This window comes from Phyllostomus discolor, chromosome 4, assembly GCF_004126475.2.
Source record: "Phyllostomus discolor isolate MPI-MPIP mPhyDis1 chromosome 4, mPhyDis1.pri.v3, whole genome shotgun sequence".
In the NCBI taxonomy this organism is placed as follows: Eukaryota; Metazoa; Chordata; class Mammalia; order Chiroptera; family Phyllostomidae; genus Phyllostomus; species Phyllostomus discolor.
Window position 1 is genome coordinate 113,367,632 of NC_040906.2, and position 12,162 is coordinate 113,379,793.

Below are 12,162 nucleotides of genomic sequence, written 5' to 3' on the forward strand. Positions count from 1 at the left end.
GAGCCAAGGAGAGACTTAGTATACACTAAATAAGGGGAAGGAAACCTGCTTTTCCCTGAGATAGGGAAGAGCAATGAGATTTTACGGGACTCTGCTGCCCTTCAAGCTAGAGAGAACATTCTCCAAGTATCAAGTCAGGGTCCTAAGAGTAAACTGAATTCAACTGAAGTGGTTTAATGAAAGACAGAGTGGAATGTCAAGGATTAAGGAACAAAGGATGAAGATTCACCAGGGACTGGCAATGGCAGGAAGGTACTGCCAATCACAGGGCCAAAAAAAAAAAAAAATTATCTGATCCCAGTGAGAGCTAGAACTATGGAAAAGGGTCCCATCTGGCAGGAGCAGCAAGCCTGAAGGGGCATACCTGCTCTCTGAGGTGTGGCTGTAAAACAGAGGGAGTTGGGAAGAAGTACTCAAACCTCTTATCTCCTAGTGAGGGTTTTCCCAGTGGCCAAACCCACCTGGACTTCAGCTTTTAAAGACTGAGCGATATAGTTCATAGAGGTCTACTCCTTATTGGGGCACTGAGCAGAGTGGAGAATGGATCTGTGTTGAGGGTTGAAGAACAGCCAGCTTACTTGGAGACCAATGAGGAGGTAAGACAATCAGAAGGGAATCACCATGTATGTAATGATTAGGGAGGGGACGAAGTACAAGGCTCTGCCCCCAGTCTTTGCATAATTCCCAATATCTGGGACCACATGGGCTGGAGTGAGCCAGTACTAGAGCCGAGAGGACCCTCCTTCAATGAACAAACTAGATTTACCAATGCTAGTTGGAGATTCAGACAGAGTCATTTTGATTTAGAGATGAGAATGGCAGTATTTTGTGCATCCAAAAATAGGACACTAAGTCCTTGCTGGTTACAGAGCTAGCAGAGGTGGAGACATGGCTGAGCAATTCACCAGAACCCACCTCAGTCTGTGGATATTTTTTGCATGTGGCTTCCAGGTTTGGTGCAGCTCAAACACACCCTTGCTCCCTAAGCAAGATTAATCTCATTTTCTTAGTCTCAGTATCAGGGAGGTCAGCTATCTCCACTTTCTAATGGACTTAGATTAGATAAATCAATCCTGATTAAGGATGCATTATCCTCCTGTTAGAGGAGGTACTAGAGTCTCAGTTTGGGGAAGCAAGGGATTGTTCTCTACTTAGCGAGAATAAAACAAGTTAATATACCCGTGTTGTGTCTTCATTTGCTTTTAGTTTAGCATGGCACCGTGTGGTGTTTGAAAACTTTGTCAATGCTACACAGATTTAATTTTAGTCAACGTCATAAAGATGTCTGGCAATGAGTAAAGAAATAAGGCTTAAAGAGGGCATTGTGTGATTCATTTATATTACAATTTCAACTTTAAAAAAATTTCAACTGCATACTATGGTTAACCCCTTTCAGAGAAAAAGTTCCACACAGTGACAAAGAAATCCCCTCAGTTACTTTCAACACTTGCTCATGTCCAGAACATGTTTCCTGGCACTTAATAGTGTACATTAAAATGAACAAGCCTTCTTTGAATCCCTAGCTGAGCTTCCTGGCACCTCAACTCAGGAGTTCAAACTTACTTTGTTCCAGCGATGGGCTGAATCTGCAGCCTGCTGATCTCAGACAGCAGCATGCAGACATCAGCTCACTTCACACTGATAGCACTTTGCACAGAGTGAGCCCCTCATGCATGCATTTTCTGCTTAAGGGCACCCCCAGTTCTGTAAATGCAGGCAGGAACTTGCTACATTTTAAAGGAGCTCGCAGCACAAAATCTGATGGATAAACACTCCTGGCTCATCCCTTAGGCAAATAATTTCTGGGAGATCTCAACAGAATTAAGCCCATGATACTAATAGCAGTGACACTAATGCCCTGCCTCCTCCCTGCTTCCTTAGATCATGCCCCAAATAACCAAGATTAAGCGTCCCATACACACAAGTCTGCATGTCAAGCTGTTTGCAAGGGAATCCAGGCTAAGACAAGATGCCTTTATACCTAGCCAGATGAGGCCCAAGCCCCTTGACTTAGCATGAGTCAGTTGAATACGTTCTATAATCAAGTGACCATGGAGTTAAGATTAGAACTTTCTCATTCAAGCTAAGTGTTTGGTTCAGGCAAGAAGGCCACTTGATCTCCACTTCAAGTTCATTTCCATCAACTAATGGTTGCCTACAATTTCTCAGGCACATGTCCTTGGTAGATCATAGGAAAAAAGTTCTAGGAGGACATTGACTAAGTCTGAAACTCCTGAAGGATCAAAACAAACAAGTTAGAGTTAATTCTAGCATTCCTCCTCCCACAAAAGGAAAACTGAGTCCTTCCAATCCTCTCTAGCTTCTCCCAGGTTCTTTGCTGCTTGGTTAATGAACACTGAACAGCTTCCCCACATTTTGTCTTTCATAGACCTGAAACTCTTTCTCTAAGGGCTATTTAGAAAGGCATCTTGGAACTTAACAGCAGGTATGAGATGCATGGAAAGAAAGGATTATAATCCCTTTTCATGAAATAGGCATTTTATAAATGCATACGTTATATAAACTTCAAAGGTATGTTTTGAGGTAGGTGGTGGGGGAGGCAAACAGAAAAGATAGACTAAACTGGTCTACTTAGGCACTTTAAGGAGGAAGGCTCAGGAAAAAGCTATCATACATGCATGTACACAATAAGGGATTCTTCAAGCAAGTCCACCTTGACATTACCTGATCTTTCCCTGTACATAGTTCTGCACAGAAGAGTCGCTTATAAGCATGAGTAGACATTTATAGCCCAAAGTTACCCAACTCCTATGCAATTCAAGCATTTGAATACTCTATGACAATGTTCATTTCTTCCCCTCAAAGTTAATTTCATATGGAAATTAAAGCTTCAATCATGAGACTCAGATCATCTTAACCTATGTCTGTTAAATTACTATGTAACTGTCTTGGAGCTGGGGGCTGAGGAGTATCCATTAAGCATGCATGTGTGCCTTTTTTGATAAATCATCTTCAAGGTGATATCAGAAAACAGAAGTTTCTTTTTTTTTTGAAGATTTTATTTACTTATTTTAGACACAGGAGATGGAGAGGAGAAAGAGGGTGAGAGGGAGAAGCAATGTATGATTGCCTCTTGCACGCCCCCTACTGGAGACCTGACATGGTCTGCAACCTAGGCATGTACCCTGAGTGGGAATCAAACAGGTGACCCTTCGGTTCACAAGCCGGCACTCAATCCACTGAGCCACATCAGCCAGGGCCAGAAGTTTCTTTACAAGGCCACTATAATTAAAACAGTGTGGTACCGGCATAAGAACAAACACATAGACCCAAGGAACAGAATAGAGAGCCCAGAAATAAACCCATGTCTCTATGGCCAATAGTTGACAAAAGGGGCAGAAGCATAAAATGGAGTAAAAATAGCCTTTTCAACAAATTGTGTTGGGAGATCTGGACAGCTGCATGCAAAAAAATGAAACTTGACCACCAACTTACACCATACAAAAATAAACTCAAGACGGATAAAAGACTTAAATATAAATCACGATACCATAAAAGTCCTAGAAGACAACACAGGCAGGAAAGTCTCAGATATTCCATGAGGCAATATTTTCACCAATATGTCCCTAAGAGCAAGGGACATAAAGGAAAGAACAAACAAATGGGACTTCATCAAAATAAAAAGTTTCTGCACGGTTAAAGAAGTCAGCAAAATGAGAACTTCCAGCCAAGATGGAGGCATAGATGGATGCACTATGCCTCCTCGTAAAACCAAGATAGGAATGACAATAATTTAGAAACAGAATAACAACCAGAACTGACAGAAAATTGATCTGAATGGAAGTCGGACAACCAAGAAGTTGAAATAGACCTGTTCATCCAGACCGGTAGGAGGGGTGGAGTCGGGCAGCCAGGTGCGGGGGTCACAGCACAGAGAGCAGAGAGCATTGGGACTGGGTGGGTAGGGCATCTGGGGCATGCAAGACTGCAGTGGGTGGACCCTGAGTGTGCAAGCTGGCAGACCCTGTCCGAGGGGTGGCAACTGGCAGACCCAGTGAGGCGGCGATTGCAAAGCAAGGCATTGTGTGCAACCCAGGATCTGAGTGCTGGGAAATAGAGCCTCAGGACACTGATTGAGGATACCTGTGGGAGCTGAGGTGCACGGAGAGACACCCAACCTCACAGGAGAGGTCCTTGGAGGGTTCCACAGCATGCACAAGCCCACCCACATGGGAATTGGCACCAGAGGGGCCCAGTTTGCTCAGGGGAAGTGGAGGAAGAGACTGAGGTCCGACTGAGAGTGGAGCAAGCGCCATTGTTCCCTCTCGACTCCGCCCCCACATATAATGTCACAACCCAGCAACTGGGGTGCCCTGCCCTGGTGAACACCTAAGACTCTGCCCTTCATATGTAACAGGTGCAACCAGGCCAAAGGGGGAAAAAAAAGAGATGGCTCAAACAGAAGACCAAATAAAAGACCCAGAACCCATCCTTTTAAGCGACCAAGAGATAGTCAACCTATCTGATGCACAGTTCAAAACACTGGTGATCAGGATGCTCACAGAATTGGTTGACTTTGGTCGCAAATTAGATGAAAAAATGAAGGCTACAATAAGTGAAATGAAGAAAAATACACAGGGAACCAATAGTGATGGAAAGAAAACTGGGACTCGCATCAATGGAGTGGACCAGAAGGAAGAAAGAAACAATCAAACATAAAAGAATGAACAAATAAGAATTCAAAAAAAAAATGAGGAGAGACTTAGGAACCTTCAGGACATCTTTAAATGTTCCAACATCCAAATTATAGGGGTACCAGAAGGAGAAGAGGAAGAATAAGAAGTGGAAAACTTATTTGAACAAATAATAAAGGAGAACTTCCCCATCTGGTAAAGGAAATGTACTTCTAGGAAGTCCAGGAAGCTCAGAGAGTCCCAAAGAAGTTGGACCCAAGGAGGAACACACCAAGGCACATCATAATTGCATTACCCAAGATTGAAATGAAGGAGAGAATCCTACAAGCAGCAAGAGATAAGGAGAGTTACCTACAAAGGAGTTCCAATCAGACTGTCAGCTGATTTCTCAAAAGAGATCTTGCAGGCAAGAAGGGGCTGGAAAGAAGTATTCCAAGCCATAAAAGGCAAGAACCTGCATCCAAGATGACTCTATCCAGCAAAGCTTTCATTTAGAATGGACGGGCAGATAAAGTGCCTCTCAGATAAGGTCAAGTTAAAGGAGTTCATCATCACTAAGCCCTTATTATATGAAATGTTAAAGGGACTTATCTAAGAAAAAGAAGATAAAAAAAACATGTATAGCAAAATGACAGCAAACTCACAATTATTAACAACCACACCTAAAACAAAACCAAAAGAAACTAAGCAAACAAGTAGAACAGGAACAGAACCACAGAAATGGAGGTCACATGGCGGGTTAGCAATAGGGGAGTGAGAGGAGGAGAGAGGGGGAAAGGTATGGAGAATAAGTAGCATAGATGGTAGGTAGAAAATAGACAGGGGGAGGGCAAGAATAGTATGGGAAATGTAGAAGCTAAAGAATTTATGACACATGGACATGAACTAAAGGGGGGGGGAATGTGGGTGGGAGAGAGTGTGCAGGGTCAAGGGGAGTAAGGGGGAAATGGGACAACTGTAATAGCATAATCAATAAAATGTATTAAAATAAATAAATAAATAAAACAAAAATTCTCCACAGGTTTTGACATTTCTTATGTTGACGTAACAACCCTCAAATCTCAGTGTTATAACCCAATAAAGGTTTATTATGTTTTGCTCTCAAAAAAAAAAAAAAAAGGAAATCAGCAAAATGAAAAGGGAACCAACTGTGTGGAAAAATATATTTGCCAATGACACCTCGGACAAGGGTTTGATCTCCAAAATATATAAAGAACTCACATAACTCCACTCCAGGAAGACAAACAATCCAATTAAAAAATGGGCAAAGGACCTGAACAGACACTTCTGCAAGGAGGACATACAGAGGGCCCAGAGACATATGGAAAGATGCTTGGCATCACTAGCCATCAGAGAGATACAAAATAAAACCACAATGAGATACCACTTCACGTCAGTCAGAATGGCCACCATTAGCAAATCAACAAACAAGTGCTAGCAAGATTGTGGAGAAAAGGGAACCCTAGTACACTATTGGTGGGAACACAGACTGGTGCAGCCACTGTGGAAAACACTATGGAGTTTCCTCAAACTAAAAATGGAACTTTCTTTTGACCCAGTGATTCCACTGCTGGGTTTATACCCTAAGAATCCTGAAACACCAATTCAAAAGAACCTATGCACCTCAATGTTCATAGCAGCACAATTTACAATAGCCAAGTGCTAGAAGCAACCTAAGTGCCTATGGATAAATGAGTGGATCAAAAATGGATCAAAAAACTATAGTATATTTACACAATGGAATACTACGCAGTTGAAAGAAAGGAGCTCCTACCCTTTGGGACAGCATGAATGGAACTGGAGAGCATTATGCTAAATGAAATTAATCAGGCAGTGAAAGAGAAATATCATATGATCTCACCTATAAGTGGAACCTAATCAACAAAACAAGCAAAATATAACCAGAGACATTGAAATAAAGAACAAACTGACAGTAACCAGAGGGGAGGGGAAGGGAAATAATAGGGGAAAGAAGGGGAAGAGTCATCAAAGAACATGTATAAGGGACCCATGGACAAAGCCAAAGTGGGTAGGATTGAGGGTGAGTAGGGCAGCAGAAAATGGTGGTGGGGAAAAAGAAGACAACTATACTTGAACAACAAAAAAAAAATACAGAAGTTTCTAGAAGAGATCTCAGAGGGGTGAGATTCTTAGGGCTTCAACCACTTTAAGGAAGCCTGCTAGCAGTCCATGGCACAGTAGTCTTCCTTTATCCAAAGGGATCATGTTCTAAGACCATCCCCAGTGGTCACCTGCCACCATTACTGAACACTTTATGGACCAGTTTTTTTCCTATACGTACCCATGATAATTATACCCAGTATAATTTATAAATCAGGCACAGGAGGATTGTAAGAAAGAATATACTGTGATAAGAGCTATGTGAACATGGTATCAGATAATCTGATAACCTAGACAGCTGCTAAGTGACTAATGGACAGGTCGGCTACACACTGTGGTTGGTGGGCCAGGCACAGGAGGATTCACAGCCCAGGCAGGTGGAGCAGGGAAGTGCAAAGTTATCACGCCACCCAGAATGCTGAGACAAGTGAGTATCTGTAGGGGAACAAGTGTGTTAAGGGTAAGCCTAAAGCCAGTGGGTGAAGCCTTCCCCTTTAGCAAAATTCCCTGAGAAAACACCCTTCCTAGAGCTGAGGCCTTGGCAGAGATGTGAACTTGGGTAATTCTCATTGGTGGTGGCTGTAGGGGGTGTGAGTGTGTGAGAAGGGAGGGGTAGAGGCTGCTTTGAAGACACGACTTTCTTGTCATGTCCCTGGCAGGCTGGAGACAGTCATTTCTCTCTACCTGCTGCTCCCAACTCTGTGCTGGAACCTCAAGAGCATTTCTCTAAACTAGTACATCTCATATGTCACTGTACACACAAACCCCTGGGGATCTTGTTAAAATGTAGATTCTAATTCAGGATCTGAATTAGGTTGGAGTCTGAGATTATGCATTTCTGAAGGTTTTCAGGTGATGGTCATGCTGCTGGTACTGAAAACATAGTTTGAGTGACAAGGTCAACACCTCTGCATCCAATGGCATCTTCATCACCAGGGAGCTTTTAATTTTTTATTATTTATTTATTTTTTAGAATTAAAACAGATTTTATTGACCTGTAACTGGTAATGATGGGACTGGTGGTTATCAATTTAAACTTCTTAATTAAACGTCAGTCCGAAAGTGCTTATTTAAAACACTGAAAGTTGATTCTACTGTGTGCCAAGGACTGTGTGTAGACAGGTTGCATGCCCTGCCAAGGATTACAGTTTATATGGGGAGACAAAAGCAAAATCCATGATAGAGGTAAGCCAATAATGCCATCAAAATGCCATGGGAATTGACAGAATAAGATCAGAGAAAAATATGAATAAATATATTTCAGCTAATAATATATCTTCTTAAATAACTTCTATAGCATATGCTAGCTGTCCTTGAACAGAAAACTGTAGGTAGATGGACATTCTTTCTATGTTGCCATTACTTATTAGCAAACCTGAATAAACAGATTTACTAATATTTTTGTTTTTTCTCTGTTCCATATTCGATAGAGATTTCCTTGCTTTTAGCCCAACTAGTGAGATGATGCAGGAGGTCTTTGACTTCCTTTCCTTCCCACGCATCTCCCCTATGCCTGAAGGAATTCATTTTTTGTGCTTTACTGAAGTACTGCTTTATTTTGGCCTTGTGAACAAGACAGTTGAGACCCTTCCTCCTCCCCAGGTAGAAAAGTGCACTTGCCTAATTGGACCTGCACATGCTCCTGTAACTGTCTATCGAAGGATCTATTTAAGCATGTATCATACTTTTCCATTAGTTCAGCATCTTCATCTAGCTCTTCATTTTCTGGCCAGAACAGGAAACAGACCAGGATACTGATGACCTTGTCTACCAACTGTAACACTTCTTGAAACTATTTTTTAAATATGTTAAATGGCTGGATGAATGGACTTGGAGTTGGGTTTTAGAAAACTGAGAAGAATGTTGGCCAAAATGAAATTTTGTTTCTCCTTTACCAGCCACTTATGTGGATTTTGCAGAAAGAGGAAAGTCTGTTCACTATATTTTCCATAATGGTTGTGGCCTCTTTGTGATTTGGGTTAAGACAGTCCAGAAGTCCAGAAAACCTATCTGCTCTCAAAGCTTCTAGATTTTTCCTGCAATTCTTCTCTTGGAGTAACTGACTCTCTTTGCTTTTTAATGGACCCAAATCCAAAGGGCAGGAGAATTCCATGATTTACTGAAACAATTACTGATTATCATGCTTAAGGGGAGTTCCACAGTTTCTTTTTGAGTATTCCTTGTTTCCAGAAGAACCATATAGTCAGCAAAAAAGTCAAAGCACTTTTCCATATCTGATTGAAAATTTTGTAAATAGGGTGCAAACTTGCTAAGAGTCAAATAATATTCATTTTTGTATGAATATTCCTCTTTCATGATAATTTTGCCATAGTTTTTTTTAGATGATTCTTTTTCTTTGTGGAAACAGGGAGTGAGCTGAAAAATCTGAATAGTGTAAAAGCCAACTTCTATTTCACCCAAGAAACCAGCCACATATTACACATCATATTTTCTTTGGGATTTCTGTGGTGACCAGGTCTCTGTTTAATACTTTCCTATTGGTTTGTTCGTGGGATTTTTTTTGAAAGCTCCTGGTGCATTTTCAGCAGCTTCCAGGAAATATGTTAGATCATTAGCAGTGATAGCCCTGCAGTTTTTGTTCTTATCCAACTACCATTTGATTTTACTTTTGTAGCCCTGACCAAATGTATCTGAGATACAGGAATTTTGAGGTGCTCTCCTTTTGGCCTCATTTGCCCAATGCAGAGCAGTGTCAAAGTCTTTTGCTTTATCCTATAGAAATGTCTTGCTAAAGCCTGACAAATAAATGCACGTTGTAGGAATCGAACACTCCCTTGTTTCAAGACCCTTTCAACTTTATCATTCTGTAAAGCTTTAGTTAATGGAGAAAACAAATTGACTTTTCATCTCCACACTCTGCACGATCTTCTCAGCGGCAAACTTTGCACGTCAGGTTGAAATTTGTCCTTCCCTATTCCAGAGTCATAGAATAAATCCTCTTTTAATATTCTCAATGTAATTTGACACTTATCCAAGTGATAGCTACTTTTCAGTTCTTTCAGACAGCAGCTGGCAATCAGAGGATGGATGATGCACACACCTGAATATCCCCCGTATTCTGTGACTTCCATGTTTATTAGACGTGTTGAATAGGTTTCCATCTTGTCTTCTACACTTTCAGGTTTCCAGGGCGTGCAAGTGTGTGTGATTCCCAAAAACATTTTACACTGTGACACTGGAATCATAAAATCAGTAACAGAAGAGCTGAGTAGAGCCAGGAAAGAAATGAGTTGTGCTTCCTTGCAGCCAATATTCTGTCCTTTTAGGATATTCTTGACTACATTTCTGTATACATTATATCAAAAGTTTCTTTCATGATCATGAAGAAATGAAAGTTTTCACAGTTCTTGTGTTGCTTTTCAATTTCCTCCAGTTTGGCCTCAAAAGCTCTTTGTTCCTTGGCAGAAAGCTGGTACTTTAGTGCAACACTGTCTGCTGATTTTGCACTTTCATCAGGATTCTGGGATCTCATGCAGTTTAAGATAATTACCAATGTTTTTCCCTATCTCAAACCATTTGCTACTAAAATGAAATGGATGGTATCCTGTAGAATGTAGATATTTTCTCATGCTTCAAAATCATCCACCAGGAGAAATACAGGAATATAATCTTGATGGCTGGCTCCCATACAGGTAATCAACTTGATTACTTCTTTTCTAGTTTCTGCAAAATCAGTTTCTTTGTGTTTTAACACAGTATACCTGAAGTTTTTCTGCAGACCCTAGAGAACATTCATAGCCAGTGCCGTGCACCTCATAGCCTAGATGATGATAAAGATTGATAATTTTTACAAATATTTGTTTAGGAGACCCTGCCCAACCCTGTATCAGATCTTTAAAGTTTTCATAATTGTCTCTTTTGACAGAGGCTGAAGAATAGTTTACAGAAGAAAAATGGAAGTTATACCAAGATACTTTTCCAACTCAGTGAAAGTACTATTTTTTGTTTTCTTAAATTCTTGGAATTTAGATGCATTTTTCTTGATATCTGTGCCTTTACACTCATTTTCACAGAGAATTTCCAGTGTGGTCAAGGTATCTTCTTCCTTTTCCTCTAGGACAACCAAAGATGATCAGATCATGGGAGGGCAGAAACCTCCTTGATGACTGAGTGACTGGTTTTAGTTTAAGAGTAATAATACTGTTTGTCACTTCTATATTTAAGGTGGAAATACCGTGGTCTGTTACTTCACCTACAATTGTCAATCTTACATGTAGTAGATGTTTCCACTGTTGATAGATCTGTGAGTTTACACAGATACACATTACACTTTCCATTCCTTTGAGAGTTTGGTAGCAAGCACAGAATATGTCAATGAGTGGCTCTACTGGGCTTTGCACCAGAAAGAGTAATAGAAGCACTACCAAAAATTTCCCTCTCATCATTAGATTTTTATGTGTGTGAGAAGGAAAATCAGTTTACTGACTTGCCAAGCTCTTTCTCTCTGGCATAAATGTGGTCCTAGGGGTTTATACCTCTCATCTTTTAAGTCTGATCTGCCATTGTAGAAGATACAGCTAGGCTGATCGTAAGGATTCTGACTAGAAATTGTCTCCCCTTCCTTATAGTGGTTATCTCTTTCTCACATTGATTTGGAAAGTAAAGATTTGCTACCTGGCATTTTTGGTAAGCTTTGGCCATGCCCTTGCTCATGGATTTAGGATCAAAGTCCAACACAGCAAACCATTTAATTTCCTTCAGAAAATCTAAGTTCCTTGTTTGGTTTCAATGGCATTTGTTTGCTACAAGAATATACCAATTGTAGTATGAATTATCTGGTGACTCACAAAAAGAAGCCCACCCAGGACCAACTTGCAGACTCGGATTCATGCAAGGTACTAGCAGGGACGCGTTGTGCCTCACCAGCTCCTCATTTTGCAAAGGGCGATCTTACTCTTTAAGGTATCCAGAGAGGTGAATGGTTAAGTCACTGAAGGAGGACTCTGGCAAAGGGAAGGTGCTGCATCATCAGACCTGAAAGGAGTGAGTCTCTGGAAAGGGATAAGCCCCTCACCAGGATCAGCTTCCCTGTGCAGAGGCAGCAGATGAAATGAAAACAGCAGAGCTGCCGAGGTTCTGACACTGAGGATGTGGAGTAGAAAGGGACCTCCCCTGGGGAAAACCCGTTTCAGTTCTGAAGCACATCAGAGCAGGGCATGGGCCTGCTGGTCTCCAGCTGCTACTGCAAGGATTCTTTCCTGGAGTGGCTCAAGTTCTGCTAAGTGGCTCAGGACTAGGTGTGCCCTGCAGACTGAAGTCCGCGTGACTAGAGGATTTGAGATGCTGAGGCACCCAGAAAGGTTTCATCAAGGAAGAAGGTTGCAGCTGTGATTTGAGTGAACAAGTAAATCTACCTGAAATTACC

General features: G+C 41.3%; 1 pseudogene; it reads right to left on the reverse strand.

The window, feature by feature from the left end:
- Window positions 1-8,056: 8,056 nt before the first annotated feature.
- Window positions 8,057-11,627, reverse strand: LOC114494960 (annotated as a pseudogene).
- Window positions 11,628-12,162: the final 535 nt, after the last annotated feature.